This window comes from Protopterus annectens, chromosome 3.part1, assembly GCF_019279795.1.
Source record: "Protopterus annectens isolate FY-2018-M chromosome 3.part1, PAN1.0, whole genome shotgun sequence".
Lineage (NCBI taxonomy): Eukaryota > Metazoa > Chordata > Ceratodontiformes > Protopteridae > Protopterus > Protopterus annectens.
Window position 1 is genome coordinate 1,500,082,855 of NC_056732.1, and position 19,103 is coordinate 1,500,101,957.

General features: G+C 40.4%; 1 protein-coding gene across 1 annotated transcript in view; it reads right to left on the reverse strand.

The window, feature by feature from the left end:
* CHPF2 (chondroitin polymerizing factor 2) overlaps positions 1-19,103 on the reverse strand; it is a 730,161-nt gene that overhangs the window by 340,209 nt on the left and 370,849 nt on the right. The window lies entirely within an intron of this gene.

Here is a 19,103-nt window from a genome sequence, read left to right on the forward strand (position 1 = left end):
TATCCACACATGGAAAAATATATATACAAAAATGCACTCAACTTACACAACCAAAGGCTCTTTAATAAAGCAAAAATAAAAATAAAGTAAGCGCTTTCACGAGCACAAACTGTCGCTTCATCAGACAAATAGCAATACATAAAGACTATGATATATACAGACTCTCAATTAACTAATTAGCTGATGTCATCAAGTTAAACATGGTAAAGAGATTCATTTAAAGAAACAGAAAATGTTAAAAACTTTTAAAACCTGATGTAAATTAGGATAAAAATCTGTATGCTTGATAATAAAAATACATATAAAAATTATGTATGTCATGTCAAATGAAGAAAATATACATAATTAAATCAAGGTTTGAGTCATCTCAATTTTAAAAAAGGTTTAACAGAGAAGGTACCATTGAGACCTGGTGGTTTCTCTGCATTTAATAAAAGAATCCATTTCTGTTCAGCTGCCTCCATAATACTATCAATGTCTCCTCCTCATAGGTTGGCCTCTATAACTTGGATTACAAAAAACTTAAAAGTGTGTGAAGAATCTGTTGATAGTATTACGGAGGCAGCTGAACAGAAATGGATTCTTTTATTAAATGCAGGGAAACCACCAGGTCTTATTTTTCTTTATTTTGTTTTATTGCACTCAACCTTATCCTCAAAGCCATTTTGTGCCTACTCATATATCCACACATGCACATATTTTTAATGTAACTGGTCTTCATAATGGAGATTAAAATTATTTTCCAAAATTATAATAAAACATAAGTAATATGTATTTTACGGGATACTTATGAGTGTTATTTTAAAACCCTTTAGTCTGTATTATTATAATTAAATATTACAAAGACTTGAAGGAGAAAAAGAAAATGATAGTTTCATTTCATCCAACTATACAATCTCATAACTTTATTATTAAATATCAAGTCATCAAGCAATAAGCCAACAGGGTAATCAGGAAGCGAAGAAATACAAGTTCATTTTAAAATAATACAAATGTTTTTAACTTCTTAGAACAAAAGGGCTTTTACATAACTTATTGTAATAAATATCACCACAGTAAAATTATCAAACCCACATGTAAGGTAGACTAAATTACATTACTAAGCATCCAAACAGTCTCTTTATAAAAGGAGTGTTCATGTTTTCACAACTACAATACAATAGTTGCCATGAAAAATTCTATTATCAATATGCAGTAAAGTCCAATTTATCTGTCTATGCAAAATGCAAATTTAAAATTAGGAACTTATGCTAGCTCAATTATTTACTAAGTACCCGATTAAATTGTTGGGCATAAGAATGGAGGATGAGAAAAATACGTACAGTCCGTACTAAAGTTCTCTCGCTTTTAATTTCTGCTTTTGTTTAATTCTTCTTTTTACTCCTTTCTCCTTTTCTTAAGTGACTGCAGAGTTAGACCATAACTACATTCAAATCAGACTCTGAAATATTAATTGAAATATAAAACTGAAGTAATAAAGTCGCATTTATAACAAAAATAATTATATTAAAAGGTCTTTCATAATAATCAACTTATGTTTGATTTGAAGCATAAATTATGGAGTTTGTAGTGCCTTTACAGGATCACTTTGGTGTTCTGTGCAGGAGTCACATTTCTTATTTTGGGACTTAATTTCCTGAAATCCATATGACAGCATGATGTTTGGTGTTTTGATAAACAAAGGATCCTTGCCCATATGAAAACTTCATAAAAGCAAGATGCAGGGGGAATAAAAAGGTATCTTTCTCAGTCAAATACAGCTTGCAACATTACTTTAACCAGTGAGTAGGAGACAGATGTAAGGATTAGGTTATATTAAAATCAAAGTGAGGTCTAAAACTTTCACTGACTTTTGAATTTACTTCAACTCTTCAGTTAAAGCTAAAAGGCATGTTAAAGCTAAAAGCAAAAAATGTGACCATACACCAAAAAGAGATGCACTAACTACGTAAACAGTCTCCCATCAAGATTATGTGCTATCACTAGACCATCAATGTTAACATTAAAAAATGAACCAACAGCGTATTCTAATTCTATACAGTAATCAAGCATCTATGTGGGTAAACAGAGTAAAGAAACAAATATGCTGGCAGTTGGTATTATAATAAAACAAACTTAAGAAATGATAGGTGCCTTGCTTACTGGGACACTGGAGAGCCTGCGTCCAAGATCTCTTATTTTTCCATAAATCAGTCAGTCACGTGAACATTAGAATCAGATATCTGAACCTGCTACAGCAAATAAGTAAATAAATCATGGAGGACAGACAGACTTATCATGCAGTGACTACCCTTCTTTGGAATAAACATACTTTCCAGATCAAGTAATATGACACGCATCTTTCTTTTAAAAAAGAAAGAATTAGGAAAACTGAATAGGTATTTATAAATTCACTCTGTGTATGACTGGTCTATCATTCCTAGAAAAGGAAGGTAAGTTCTAAGCATGGGTATTGGCAAGGCATAAAAAGCCATATCGCCATTCTTTGACTCTATGTATAGTACAAGTAAGCTAATAAATAATTTGCATGTAGTCATCAGTATAGCTGTTTAGACTAAAAGACAAATTATTATTATTATATCAGTCACTACTGTCTTATCTACTCATTATCAAAGTTTAAATGTGACAGGACATAAGATCCACCCGAAAATTATTATATCAGATCATATCTAGTAGACAGCTATGAAAAATGAGTAAATACACCTGAAAAAATAAATTATTTGCTCTTAAACTTTTTTACTTTTTGCTTTTTCATGTTTTCCATCCACTCCTTTCAGCTTGCCTTTTCAAGATGGCAGAACTCCATTCAATTTCTTCAACATGTTCCAAGATTTTATTTTATTACTTAGTATACATACTTATTTTATTACGTATTATCTTTTTATAAAAGTGACTGATATGTCAAGAAAATCAAAAGTCTTTTGATCATCTAACAGGACATTGTTCTGCAGGAAAAAAATGTTTCTAATGCCTGCCTTTTTATTGTTTAACGAGATTCAAGCTTTCATTTTATTCACTACCTTTGAAGAACAGTCACTGTTCACAGGTTCATATGCATTTACCAGGCTTGCAGTCCAGAGGACCACTGCAGAGCCTAGCCCAATTTTCCAGGAGTCCCTAAGCACTGGCTGGTTAAGTGACCTGCTGAAGGTCACACAGTAGGCAAATGAGGGCTGAGGGAATCAAACTCTGTGCCAGAAGAACTGCAGCTCACAGTCTCCCCTCTGCACCAACTGCAAAACTTTAAAAGAGTAATACATTTAATGCCTTTGTCACTCATATTTTCTGAAACAGATTAGTTAGCCATGTTACAAAAATCATTCAAGATGGGTATTAAGGGAACCGAACCCATGACTTTCCTATCAATATTCTCCATACCAGTACATTAGCAAGGGAATCCAATGAAGCAATGGCAACATATCACCCTCAGGGGATTAGAACCCTGCACCCAGTGCACTAACAATGTACACATCACTTCATGACTACAATAAGCCATGGAAGCCACTAGAGCTATGGAAGTAGTGAATAACATAGCTTATGATATGTTTAGCAGTTTTGGCAACCAGTACGTTAAAAGGTTTAACACTCTCAGTACGTTAAAAAGTTTAACATACTCTCACCCCAGCCCAGAAAACCACAGTGAAAAACTTCTCAAAAGCGAACTTCTCACTTCTCAAAACCAAAGTGGAATCCTTCAAGGCCCCAGGGCCAGTGGAAACTACAGCCCAAACTGCAGAATCCTATATAAACGCATTCTATGGACATCTCCAGGAATGCATGGATCATGCTATCCCAAACAAAACGAAAACCCAAACATCCAAAGGCAGGCGTCCAGTCTGGTAAACCCCAGCCATAAATAAACTGTACAACAGAAGGAGGAAGATACCTACATGATAGAGCAAAATCCCTAATAGGGAAGGCATCTCTGGTCAGTACTAGCAAAAAATTACGATCCCTCATAAAATCCTCCAAGGCCAGCTTCGAGAGAAAAATTGCTCAGGACACTAAAGACAATCATAAGGCTTTTTTCAGTTATGTTAGGAACCTGGGATGCAACTCCCAGACTTGTTCTGAGTTGATTCTAAACGACAAAAAATACACTGAACCCACAGACATCGCCAATATCCTGGCAGACAGGTTCAGTGCAAACTTCTCCACCCCCTCCCCCCCAAAAAAAGAGCAAGTATCTATCCCAGCAGAGGGCTGCCTCCCAAACATCTCTGATGCTCAGGTGAAGGCTGCCCTCTCAAAAGCAAAAAACACTGCTTCCATGGGACCAGATGGCGTCCCGGGTTGTGTCCTACATGAACTCCAAGAAGAACTAATCCCTCAAATAAAACAGCTGTACAATCTCAGCCTCACTACAGGATATGTGCCCACAGAATGGCGTACAGCAACAGTGGTCCCACTCCGCAAAGGTGGAGCCTCTACGGACCCTGGAAACTATCGCCCCATAAGCCTGACTAGCTTAGTCTGCAAGGCTATGGAGAGGATCATCATGGAGTTTATAAACAAAGACATTGGGGACCTACAGACACTAGATCCTACCCAGTTCGGCTTCAAGGGCAGATCCTGCCTTTTGAACCTGGTTGACTTCTTTGAAACAGTCACCAAAGCCATAGATGAAGGGAAGGTAGTCCACACAGCCTATCTGGACCTAGCAAAGGCATTTGACAGAATACCCCACTCGGGCATCATAGATAAGCTATCCAGCTTAAATATAAACCCCTATGTCACAAGATGGGTCGCAAACTGGCTCAAAGACAGAACCCACAGAGTGAGAGTTGCTGGAGCCATGTCAGACTCGAAACCGGTCACAAGTGGCATCCCACAAGGTTCTGTCCTGGGACCGCTCTTGTTCAGTATATACTTTTCCGAGGTACAGGCCAACGTGGGAGGACTATGGCTCACCAAGTTCGCAGACAACTGCAAACTAGGCGCCATAATCAACTCTCCAGCTGACACAAACATCCTTCAAAAAGGTCTCACAGAGACGGATAACTGGTGCCAGAGCCATGGTCTAAAGCTAAATGCCAAAAAGTGTATAGTCATACCCTTTGGCAAAAACAATATGCCCACAAATTACCACATAGGCGGTAACCCATTAGGTACAGAGAAAGAAATTAGGGATCTGGGGACCCAAGTTGATAGCACTCTCTCCTTTGGCAACCACATTGCCAAAGTGGTTAGAAAGACCTTTTACATAGCCCACCTCATCATAAAAGGATTCACCTCTAGATCAAGAGAGGTAATCGTGCCCCTTTATTCATCCCTCATCAGGCCCATCATAGAATACAATGCCCCTTTTGGGATGTACCTTACCCGACACCTGCAGCAATTAGAAAGACCCCAAAAGTACCTCACCAAGAGGATCAAGGGACTCAAACAGATGCCATATGCTGCTCGGTTAAAAAAACTCCAGCTCTACTCAGTTGCATATCGCCTACTTCGAGGCGATCTATGCCTGACATATAAAGCTATGTACAATCCAGAATTAATGGACATGCTCCACTTCAGTAAATCTAAATCCCTTAGAGCCACACGCTCGAGGGACTTGAACCTCAGCACTGAAATAAATAGAACTTGCTGGAGGGACTGACTCATAACCCAGAGGCTCCCTTCGCTCTGGAATAAAATTCCAATTCATGTTAGGCAGAGCACCTCACTGAAACTCTTCAAGAAGAATCTTGATGAGTGGATGGGGGATCGTAGGTTTGTCCCGGGGATTACTTCCGTGTCTCTATTAGACAGAGGCACAGCAAACTAAACCTTGAAAAGGGCACAGTATACTCAAATCAAGGGGTGGCGTACGCCAAACAAAATTGGGCTAGGCTTATAATTGCCCCAGGGCAGATAGCCTAGTATGAACCTATGAACCTATGTTTTTTTTTCTGGTTTACTATATATTCTAATGTTACTCTTTTCTTTAAACAAGAAACATCTTTATTAAATTATCACATATGTCATAAGCAACCATAAATGTATACAAATGAAAACAAAACACACTGACATAATTTTATTTGCAAACATTATACATCACTTATAATCTATCCAGTCATTGTCAGTCAAACATTACATAGCTCATTCAGAGCCTGCCTTTTTTAAACCTTGTTCCTCCTTTGCATGCATTGTTCCACAATTCCCATTTTTTCTATGTAATTTGCTCCTACCCTTTTCTAAAGATCCCAATTCCAACTGTTTTAATTCTGTTACTCTATTCACTACTTCTAGTACAGTTTAGACTTTAATTTTCACTTTCTAGTAATTGCTTTTTTTTGGCAGTCATCATAATTAGATGCAGCAAGGCCTTACTATGTCTAGGCAATTCAAATTCTTTATCATAGCTCAAAAAAATTATTTCCTTAGTTACACTCGGTATATCTGGCAGAGTAGTCTGCAGGGAATCTTTAAAGTCTGCCAACTCAATACACTCACAGAAAATATGCTCCCAATTACCCTTTTCTTCCCAATCACATCTCCAACATTTGCTGTCTACCTGAGGAAAAATTCTTTGGAGTCTACTTGGGGTATAAAATATATCTATGTAAACGCTTCCAAGCAAAGAAACTACATTTTCTAGACTTTGTTGTATATTTGGGAGACATACATACATTTCCCATTGTTTCTTTGTGAATTGCTTATCCAGTCTCTCTTCCCAATCCTTTCTAACCTCTTCAGGTGGATTATTATAGTTACAATGCAATATTCTGTATGCTCTACTAATTATTCCTTTTATAGCAGCTTCTATTCCAAATTCTACTAAAAACTCTACTAGTCCTGGTGTTTCACTTAAGCTCTTCCTGTTTAATGCTACTCCTTCTTGATCGGTTCTTTTAAGTTATCTGTTTTTTCCTAGGTACAAGTTATTTTTGCATTAATAAGAAATCAATTTTATTTTCTCCTTCTGAAATTCATCCTTCAATGTCAATCATGGCTTCTTCCACTGCACTTATTTCAGAGCCTTGTTGTTTGACAATATCTCTAACAAGACCTTTTTGCATTCTACAGTCTTCCATTATCATATCAAGTTTACCCGTTTTATGTTGACGGATCTTTTATGTTTCAGAGTAAAGTTGGTAGCTCCATTTTTACCATGGAGTGCTGAGAGGTAAATCTTAAGTGGCTCATCCTTTATCCTTTCCAATGACTCTGTATTGTTTGACAGGATTTCTGGAGACTTGAAAAGAAATTACTTGATAAACCTCTGACTATTTTTTAAACAAAATATTTTAGTGCAACTTCTCTTGAGAAAGCTTTTTGGAAAAATTCCTGTCAATTTTGTATTAATAGTTGCAGAGCAGATTACAGAAACTGCCAACTGGCTACCTCGGCCCTGGCCCTATCAACCTATGTTGATGGGGTGTAGCCAAAATAGTGACTTACTGGCAGCTCCTGTAATATTAATTAGACTACTGTAGATTTGCAAACCTACTGCTGTCTTTTTAGGAGAAATTGTAACACATTTCAGAAAATGCAGACTGCAATGTTCCACATTTGGAATGAACATGAAGAGCAGCCATGAGGCAGATGTCTAGAACCTTCTCCTTAAAAGTTCAGCAACCGTGCAAGATACTAGCTAAATGTTTTAAGATTATATCATAACCTCTGCTTTTGCCTGAAATTTAATTATATTTCCTTAAAAAATTGTCCATGTCAAATGAACCCGTACTGACATTGGATGGCAGAGTATGAAAGTTATACATTTTGTAAGTGCATTATTAAAACTCTACAAAATGAAAATCCACTTAAAAAGAAAGTCACAGAAGTTCTACCTTAAATAATAATTCTTAACTTTAATCCTCCTGCATTGTACTGCTAGACACATGAGACAAAAATTAAACTGTCGAGGAGTAAAAGACCACAACTCTGGCTTACTTTTAACTGTCACTAGCAATATTTAGAAAGCAGGCAGAACAGCTTAATCTGTGCCGATTTATATTTTCTGAAGTCTATGAAGTATTCTAGCTACAAATCTCTTGAATAAGCACAGCAGCTACTCCATTATGTCTCAAGAAGCAGAAGCCTTACTGCTGATGGGGCTATTTATCTTTTGGGCTCGTAGTGGCCAGTCCTACTGGAAAAAGCTACCCACTGAAATTAGAAAATAAACTACCCTCCTCAGATAGCTAGGTAAACAGAAAGAGCACCTATGTCAGTCGATTAACGCCTGTCAGTTAATGTAAAGTATAAAAGCTCTGAGTTGTTAATAAGCTACTTCCTTTGCTCAGAGTACAGGGTTTGATTCATTCAATCTTTATTTGCCAATTGTGCAACTCAGAGCATGTCACCTGACCAGAAATTGCTCATGGACCATCTCTGAAAAGGGACATCTGAATCCAGTGGGCTTACCTGTTCAATAAATAGGTGAAAACATATTTGTTACACTGATTGTCAGGAAACTTACTTAACTCAAGATGGCCATTTCTGCAATAATATACATGAAATGACACAATGCTTCATGCAAAATTTTGGTTAATCACTTACCCATTTATCTGCAACAGTTTCATTTTGTCAGGTTATCTAAGCCAGTAGTTGCAATACGTTATCCTTTTCAGTGACTTACTGCCCTACCTACACATTTCATAGTAACATAGGAATAACACTAGACAAGCGATCAATACGACCATAAAATACTTAGCCATATACAAATTTAAGTAGACAATATTAAAAGCTCTTTTTACCCTTGCCAAGCACTTAATACTGTTAAACTTCCAAAATGAGCAGGGTTCTTACATGAAAAGCCTGGTGTAAATTTATGTCTACCCATCCAGTCATCAAGATTAGCCTTAAAGTAGTAATTTGTGTAAAATATAGTGGTTGTGTATTCCACAGGCTGGTAATATGCTGCGTTAGCAATCCATCCCTCCAGTGAGTCTTGCAATGTTTTGGTGTAGATTTAGGTCTCAAGTGCAGGTGTTTGTAGAGGCAGTGTTTTGGCAAAGAAACAGGAGGTCAAACAGGACTAAGTCTTTTATGGCTTAGAAAGCTCGACTCTGACCACCTCAGAACAGCATGTAGGCTACTGAACACATAGTGTTTAATTTGCGGGGCTGACTTTGTGTGATGTTTTTTAACTATCTATTATGAACAATGTTAGTTTATTTTTGTTTGTTATGCTTTCAAGTTCTATTATGTTGTTCTGTTCGTAAGACATTTCTTACGGTTATGTCACAAGCATTACTTTTGTTCCAAGCTGTGGTAGAAAAGTGTTTTTGAACTAGCTCATCTACTCACTTAAACTCATTAATTAAAACCACGAGAAATGTTCTCATTTCCAGAGTACATATTCCAAGATACGACTCACAAGGAACCACAGCAATTTTAACAGTCTGCCCGCTACAGTGCCCTCCCATTGCAAAAGTAGTCGCATCAGTGATAACTGATGTCAGAGAATTCCCTAAATGGAATGGGACTTCCTGAATGAACAGCCTGTACTGGAAGTAAATGAGAAGACTTTGCAAGGATCACTGCTATTCCCAGGAAATAAACTGAACAGAGGCTCCTTTATGTTCGCTGAATCCATTAGTGGTACAGCAACAAGGAGCCAGTCATCTAGACATAAGAATTCCTTGACTCCCTTCGGTCTTTGGTGAACTGCTACTATAGGCATACACTGGGATAACACTCCAGAGACAGACGTGAGACCAAAACAAAAGAGTGCCAAAGCAGGTAATGACTGGCTGCGGCAGGAAAGCATACAAAATACCTGAACTCCTTGGTAATTTTGATGTAGAGGTAAGTGTGATGAAGTCCAGTGAGTACATCAGTCTTGTTCTGATAGACAAGGAAGGACAAACTGCACCTTAACCAAGCAAAATGCTTCTGAGATAATGATGCTGAAGTTGTTGAAATAAAAAAGTGAGCCAGAGCTTGCCTGTCTTCTTCAGCACAAAAATAATCTAGAATGCAAATCTTAACTTTTTCTGGTCTGGTGCGACATCCTGGATGACTCTTTTCCTTAACAGGACATCACATTCACTGTGGTGAGAGTTTACCATGCTTTTTATATATTTGCAAGCTGCTGTTGAACTTCCTTGGAAAACAGGAGAGGTCCAGTGAAGGTAAAATGTATATACATCACTATGGTGTTTTCTTACAGATGTCTGTAAGACACAGCCTGGAATGCTAGTATGAGACATTGCCAAATGCTGTTGCTCTAGCAACATCTTCTGCCACTTCACACAAAATACATGGGATAGCTGCTCAAGTAAGAGGAAGAGTTCTAACATGGGTCTTCATCCAGTAATCACTTCAAACACATTGTACATTTTATCATCAAGGTCCCTTTGAAAATCTGCCATATCTGTAAGGCAGGCAGTGCTTGCAAGAATAAAGTCACGGACTTTGACACAGACTTCCCAAATATGACTATCACTCTGGGCTCCTGTATGTTGGATGGACAGCTGCAGTATGAGGGCTTGGAACCTTTTTTATAGTTACTTCAGAGAGAATGCTGTCTAGATTCTGAAACTATACCGAAAGTGAACAAACTGTAACAGGAGAAGAAACAGTTAGCTTTCTTTGCGATAACGGGTACCATATATGGGTTCTACCAAGCAACTCTTCTGGCAAGCTTTAAAATATCCACCACAGGCAGAACCACTCAGGGGGACTGGCAGGTAAACCTACAGCCCTTCTGTAACTTTATTTTGCTAGAAGGAATGGCATCACATGACAAGCCTCTTTTTGGGGGGCATTAATTGCAACTATTCCTTTAATGTCTGAAGTCTTCAGGGGTGATGAGGGAGAAAGTACAGTTGTGTACACTTACCATAAATGTAGATGTTCAGGTGTATTCACTGTTGCAGTCACTACAATTGGATTATCCTGCTGGCAGGCTACCCTCAGTTGGCCCGAATTCCAAAGTCTAGGTCCGGCGTCAGTTGCTGTCACCTCTTCCCTGAAGTCCGTGCACCAGGGGTATAAAAGATGCAGCCGACGCCATTTTCTTCAGTTTTTCTTGCCCCAGATGTCAGGTGCCCCCAAAAGGGTAGCCTAAAAATATGTCAATAAAACATGCATGCACCAAAGTATACATTTTGTCTTCATCTACAAGCAAATACACCACATAGGTTTTATAGAAAAGAGAAGTACAGATAAGTTCCAGCAAAGAAAAGGGGGATGGTGGGTGGGTAACCTGGACTGCAACAGTGAATACATTCGAACATCTACAATTATGGTAAGTGTACACAACTGTACTATGTTCTTCGTGTTTCACTGTTGCAGTCATTTCAATTGGGTTGAATCCCAAAGCTAAGGTTGGGAGGCTGGAGCTAAATAGCATTAGGGGTGGCTATTAGGCCCTGCAGAACTGCAGTGGCAAAGCCTGCCCTGGATTTAGAGTAGAGTGGTAAGTGATAGTGCTTTGTGAAGGTGTGCACTGAACTCCAAGTAGCAGCCTCTAAAATGTCTTTGGTTGGTACTCCCCTGAGGAAGGCTGCTGAAGTGGCTGCTGCTCTGGTTGAATGTGGCCTAATGCCCTTAGGAACTGGCTTGCTATGTTGTGAATAGCAGAAATGAATGCAGTGGCCGATCCATTTTGAAATAGTCTGTTTTAACATAGCCTTTCCTTGTGATCCTGCAGCATATGCCACTAGTAATTTCTCTGCCTTTCTGAAAGCTTTGGTTCTGTTCAAAAAGAAGCGTAGCTGTCTGTGTATGTCCAAAGAATGCAGAATTCTCTCCACCTTATTCTGTGGGTTTGGATAAAAGGTAGGCAGATGAATAGTTTGGTTAAAGGCCACACTGGACACTACCTTAGGCATAAGTGTTGGGTTAGTCCTCAGAGAAAGCCTGTCTGGACAAAAAATGATAAAAGGTTCCACAGCCATGAGTGCCTGTAGCACTGAGACTCGTCTTGCAGAAGTTATTGCTTGGAGCAGAGCTGTTTTCCAAGATAAAAACTTTGTATCAGCTGCAGCGGCTGGCTCGAAAGGAGGTAGGGTGAGTTTTTCCAAGACATAATTGAGGTCCCATGCAGGTACTGCCTTAATAAAGGATGAGAAAAGATTGAAGGCTCTGTATTGTAATGAGCCGAAATTGCAGAGGCATGAATTTTTATAGATGAAAAAGATAGGTCTTTGTCCAGTCTCTCAGTCAAGTATTGCAAAATCTGAGGAATGTTTGGTACAGCTGTGTCAATTCCTTGTGTTTGGTTCCAAGCACAGAATCTCTTCCATTTTCCAGCATAGGATTTTCTAGTACTAGGCCTCCTGGCCTCCAAAATGACATCCATCACCGCTTTAGTGAGAGGTGTGTTTTGTATGACTACATTATCCGCCATGCTGCCAGATTTAAGGTCTTGAGTTGGCTGTGCAACATCCGATTGTTCAGCTGGAACAGTAGATGAGGCACTTGAGGTAAGGTCCAGGCTGGGCATTGAGACAAGTTCCTTAGGATTGGATACCAGTACTGGCGTGGCCAGTCTGGGGCAATCAGTATCATTTTTGGCTTCTCCTATCTGACCTTTAAGAGTACCTTGGGGAGGAGAGGCAGAGGAGGAAAGGCATATACTGTTGAGTTTTTCCAGCTGAAAGATAGGGCATCCACTTTCCATGCTTGTCTGTGATAAGTCCTTGTGCAGAATCTCTTTAGTTGTCAGTTGTGAGGTGAGGCAAGTAGATCTATGTCCGAGCATCCCCATTTCCTTGTTACCACGCTGAAGACTTGTGGATCCAATTTCCACTCGTGGGGATCCATGAGGTTTCTGCTTAGTTCGTCCTCCAGAGTATTTATATTTCCTGGCAGGAATTGTGCCTGCAGATGTACTTGGTAAGTCAATGCTGTGTCCCACAAAGTCATGGCTAGTCTGCAAAGGGGGTAGGAATGAGCGCCTCCCTGCTTGTTTATGTACCACATGACCGTGGTATTGTCTGTCTTTATCAGTAGTTGTCCCCGATGAAGTAGGTCTTTGAAGGCTGTCAGGGCATTTTGAACAGCTAGCATCTCTTTTTGATTGATATGTAGATGCATTTGGTTTGTGGACCATGTGCCTTGAAGACATCTTCCTGCCATGTGGGCTCCCCAGGCATAATCCGATGTATCCATTGTTAATGTCTGTATGGCTGGGGGTAGAGTTAATGGCTGTCCCTTGTTCTGGTGACAGGCCTTCGCCCACCATCAAAACTCCTGTTGCAGGCAGGGAATGAGAGTAACTATTGTTTCCAGGCTGTGGCAATGTTGAGTCCAAACACTTTTTAGGTACCATTGAAGTTTCCTCATATGCAATCTTGCATATGGAATTAGTAGAATGCAGGATGCCATGAAGCCCAAAGCCTGCAGAATTTTTCTTTCAGATAACTGGGCCTTTGTTGCCAACAGCCTGAAATAGGTAGTCAGTTGACTTCGCTTGTCTGGCGTGAGATAAGCCATCTGGGCAGTTGTATTTAAGCTTGCACCCAAGAATATTATCTCTTGAGAGTGTACTAGTTTTGATTTTTGTTCGTTGACAGTGTACCCTAGGCATGGTAGTAATCTCTTTACAAATGCCAGATGCTGTAGCAGAATGTCCTTGTTCTCTGCTTGAATGAGGCAGTCGTCCAAGTAAGGATATATTTGTATTCCTCTTTGTTTGCAGTATGCAATTACTGGTGCAAGGCACTTTGTGAAGACCCAGGGCGCAGTAGATAAGCCAAAGGGCAGTGCAGAGAATTGGTAGTGCATTGAGCCAGCTTTGAATCCGAGGCATCTTCTGCATGTTTGCCTGATTGGGACATGCAGGTATGCCTCTTTTAGATCTAAAGTCACAAGCCAAGCCTTCTTGCCCAACATGGGCAGAAGCTGCTCTAGAGTCAACATTTTGAATTTTGGAATATCCAGATGTGTTTAGAATAGATAGGCCCAGTATTGGTCTCCAGGCTTTGTCCTTTCTGGGTACCAAGAACAGTCTTGAATAGAATCCTTGTCCCTGCTCTTGCTCTGGTACTTGCTGAATGGCCCTCATGTCCATGACGGATGAGACTTGTTTTTGTGCCTCTGCCCATTCATTGCATGGCAGATCTGGCATACCGTTTGGCCTTGGCAGGGTGTGAAAATGTAACCTGTAGCCTTGTGATACTATATTTAGAACCCATTTTTCCTGTGTGATCATGTGCCAGTTTTGTGAAAAAAGTGCTAGTCCCCCCCCCCCCCCAAAGGGGCTGCCAAAAGATAAGTGCTTGGTGCTGGGAGGGGGAAGTCATTGAGACTGTTTCCTGTATGGCTGTGATTTTTCCTCTCCGCTCTTGGAGTTTGAAGCACCCCATTGTTTAGGCCTGTATGTGCCTTGGGGCTGTGATCTGCCTCTGGGGCGTCTGTATCTGCCTCTTTGTGGCCTATCTGACACTGGAAAGGACCAATTCGTTGTAGGCCAGTTCCTGCTAAATCTGGGAAGCTGTACCTGCAAGAAATCCTTGACTGTTTGCATAGATTTAGCTTTATCCTCCATTTTCTACAACACCTCTTCTGCTTTAACACCAAACAAAGTAACATGCTGTAATGTAGCATCTAATAGTTTTGCTTTAACATGATCAGACAGATTCTGTTCTTTTAACCAAGCGTGCCTCCTAATGACAGAACCTGTAACAGCGGCCCTGCAGGAGGCCTCTAGAGAATCAAAACTACATTGCAAAGTATGCTTTCCAACGTGTTCAGCTGCATGCAATAAATCCTGCATTTCTTTGTTGTCTGCACATTCTGAATTTGTTGACATTTTCTGTTTAAGCAATGACATAAGATATTGCTGATATTTAAGCATACAAAATTGGCAATTTAAGGCTCTTACAGCCAAGGTAGCAGAAGTATAAATCTTTTTACCCCATCTGTCTAGGGCCCTAGAACCCTATCAGAGGGAATAGGGTTTTTTGCAGTAGAAGCCTTGACCCCTTTGGGACCCTGAGGGAATGGTTTCTGGGTCAGCAGCAGGGTTTTTATAAAGAAATTTATGTGAATCAGGAACCCTATAATATCTGTCTGGCTTAACAGGAGCTGGTGGTAAAGAGTCTGGAGATAGACTGGACTCTGAAAATACATCATCTACAATGTCTAAAACAGGTGGGATAGCAAGGGGCCTGTGCTGAGGCAATAAAAGGAAGTCTTTGAGCCTTTTCTTGGATTCTGAGTAATCTTGGCTCTCCCAGTGGAAATGCTCCCTCATAGTATGCAGTGTCTCCCCAAAAGAATAATCCTCAGGAGGAGAGGCTGAAGTGATAGATTCTTCAGCATCAGAATCCTCATAGGGAGGAAGAGAATATTCCTGTTCAGAGGAGGAATCAAAGGAAATGGAAACCTGGTCTGAAGATTCGTATTCTAACTCTTGCCTAGGCCTCTTAATCAGGAGGGGGATGGGAACCCCTGATCAAAGTAATTAGGTCTTCGGCCATTTTAAGCATCTGTTTTTTAGGCATGGAGGCCTGTCCAGGAGAATGCTGTACCTGTTTCTTTGTCTTTGGAGCTGCTTTAGTCTTTGCCTTTGAAGCTGAAGTAGGTTTCACATATAACTGTGTAGGCCTGAAAACACCCTCAGAAGCCGATGCCTGCTCAGCGGCTCCGGACCCATCTGAGGGAATAGTTTCCGAATGTCCAATACCTTGAATTTCCAGTGGCCTAGTCGGGAGTCCCACATGGGAGTCAGAAGCAGCCTATGGCTCTGAGGTAGTGGGTGTCAGGGGCTGCGAAAGCGCCTTACTGAGAACCGGCGACAGGTCTAGCAGAAGCCTCGTTGTCGGTTTTGGATCTCAGATGTCTGTCCTTTTCTTTTTCTTTGCGCTTTTTAGAAACTCCAGTTGTTGGCTGTTCTGACGGCATTATATAATTAAATCTTCTGCCAAAGTAATGGAATGCAAAATCGTTCCGACGCTTAATAGTGCGTTGGTTAAATCTAGCACAAAACCGACAACTAGCAACATTATGGTCAGGGCCTAGGCAAGGAATACAGTAAGAATGAAAATCCTTATGAGGTATTTGCTTCCCACAAGAAATACAATTATTAACTTTTTCTGACATTGGTCTGGAGCAAGAAAAAAGTTTCCCCAATGGGGTACTTAGCTTTAATGAAGACTTCGGATCTGAAATTCGAAAATGAAAAACTCAGGAGTCGGCCGACCGGCACTTGCGAACTGATTTTGCTTCGGGCACCGCACGGCAAGAAAGACTGAAGAAAATGGCGTCGGCTGCATCTTTTATACCCCTGGCGCACTGACGTCAGGGAAGAGGTGACAGCAACCGACGCTGGACCTAGACTTTGGAATTCAGGCTGACTGAGGGTAGCCTGCCAGCAGGATAACCCAATTGTAATGACTGCAACAGTGAAACACGAAGAACATCTGGAATCTTCATTAAGATCTTTAACTAAGAAATCTAAAGGGGATTTTCTATAGTTTTGTCTTTTAAACAGCCTTCTTGGATTTTTAAGTGCAGATTCTTACAGATTCATAGGCAAGTACAATGCAATCAGTTTGTAAGCCATTACAAGCCTAGCCAATAACGTGTATTCAGAAGTTTCCTCCAGCCTCAAGAAATGCAACCGAAGATAGGCCAAAGGAGAATTTGATGTTGCCTGTGAAGATGGGTGAAGGCTGTCAGCCTACCCAGATAGAATTTTGGAGATAATTCTGTCATCTGTAAATATTAATGTAAACCACAGGCTGTTGTCTTAAATGGTAAAAATCGTGTTACATGCGGAACTATAAAATAATGTAACAACAGTGCACTCTACTGACCAAGTAAAGCATGTTGTGACACTTTGATGTTAAAACTCGGAGCCAGTAAGTCTAAAGTGAGGCATCCTGCCTATTGTTTTAAGGCCAGTGTTAATGGCCAGAATTTTCATGCACAAATGTCCTTTATTGCTATGGTTTCTGCCCAGAGAGGAAGAATGTAAATGTAGTTTCTGTTAGCCTGGGAACCCAGGGAAGTGTGAAGAACGATGTAATGTGAACCAGGAATGTGATTTAAAAAACAGAGAGAATCAGAGAGCATTATGCATTTTTGTCTTGACCATCCAAACTCACCAGCACTGTCTTGCTCTATATGTAAGTTTATCTGAGATTTCAGTTTTCTCTTAGAAATAGCTAGAAACAAGAAAGATTAGACTAAGTGTTTTTCTGTGATGTCAGAACTGCACTACTGAATTATTTTAAGTATTTCTCTGTGATCTCTGAACTCTTGACTAGCACTCTGTAGTAAAAAGTATTGTCTTGTATTTTGACTATTTGTTATTAAATATTTTTAAATCCTTTCAACTGTGGCTGTTTTTGTAGAGATAATTTAAGCTTTTTAGAGTACTTGCATGCCTTTGGTAAATCTGTACAAAGCCACTCCAATAGCTTTAGCCCTGGGCTATACTACCAATTGGATAATAATATTGCACAGTAATAATTGGACACCCTTCTAAGGGCCTTTGAGTAGCTGATAAATATTAGTGGGTGGTAGCAGCTGGTACTACCATATAGTCTGGGGAAAAGGGGCGCAGCTGGAGAACCTGTGCCAGCCTTTCCCAGGAGTGCCTGTGTGGTTGCATAAACTCTTCTCAAAGTTTGTGTGTGTGGCAGCTACCTGGGCAGGGACACGAAGCACTGGTTGGACAGAGAGGGTGATGGAGGTTTTAACTTGCCCACTATAGAGATCTGGACCCTATAGCTGTGCCAGTGGGGAGTCTTATTGGGGACCTGGAGAGCAAGGGAGCGACCAACCCCAGACTGACTGTGATCTCTGTGTGCTCTTAAGGGAAACTGCACTTTACTGTGTGTATTTGTTATCCTTTCCTTCTAAATGAGACACCCCTCACCGATGTTAGTGGTGAGGATTAAGGCTCCTTGATTGCTGGGCCAGGGCACGGGCGTCACACTGCCTAACCAATAATCTAGGTTCATATACTGAAGGTAGCAAAGGTGCAATTCTACTTTACATGTAGGGGAAGTTTGTCCCACAGGTGAAGTGTACATTGAAATATGAATCTATCACACCAACATGTCTTATTTATCTACTGACAAAGGTTTAGTTCCTTTAACCGGATTTTTGAAAAAACATTTGTACTGCAAAGAGATAGAAGGTCAAAGAGGGTTGGATCTTTCATAGTTTGAAAAGCTAGATACAGGTCCCCAAGGGAATTCTATAAGAAAAGTACAACTGTGTACACTTACCATAAATGTAGACGCTCGAGTGTATTCACTATTGCAATCATTACATTTGAGTTACCTGCTTGCAGGTAGCCCTCAGTCGGCCTGATTAACAAAGTATTGGGTCCTGCATCTGTTGCTGTCCCTTCTTCTATGACGTCAGGTCATCAGGGGTATAAAACATGCAGCCGACACCATTACAACAGTTTTTCTTGCCGCAGATGTCAGGTGCCCCCCTAATGGGAAGCAATTAAATATAAAAGTACAATGATATACCTCCAACAAAAAAGCAATTACACCAAAAATGCTTTTAAGCATAGTAAAGGAAAGTAGAGGTATAGCCAAAAAGAAGTTGGGGACTGGAGGGAGGGTAACCAGGACTGCAACAGTGAATACACTCGAACATCTACATTTATGGTAAGTGTACACAACTGTACTATGTTCTGCGTGTTTCACTGTGGCAGTCATTACATTTGGGTAGATTCCCAAAGCTATGGTTGGGAGGAGGAATTTAGATAGCATTAGAACCAGCTATAAGGCCCTGCAAGACTGCAGTGGCAAAGCCAGCTCTGGATTTAGAGAAAATTGGCAAATGACAATGCTTGGTGAAAGTATGTACAGAACTCCAGGTAGCAGCTTCTAGGATGTCCCTGGTAGGGACGCCTCTGAGAAAGGCTGTAGAAGTAGATGCAGCCCTGGTGGAGTGATGTCTAATCCCCTGGGGGATAGGTTTTCCATGGTGCTTATAGCAGAAATGAATGCCAATGGCCTATCCATTTAGAAATGGTTTGTTTTGAAATAGCCTTCCCCTCTGCCCCTGCAGCAAATGCCACCAGCAGTTGTTCCAGATATTCTTTGAAGTTTAGTCCTCTCCATGTAAAATCTAAGTTGTCTGTGCACATCTAAGGAATGCAGTATCCGTTCCTCTTTGTTCTGTGGACTGGGAAAGAAGGTTGTCAAATGAACGGACTGATTAAGAGCCACACTGGATACCACCTTGGGCATGAA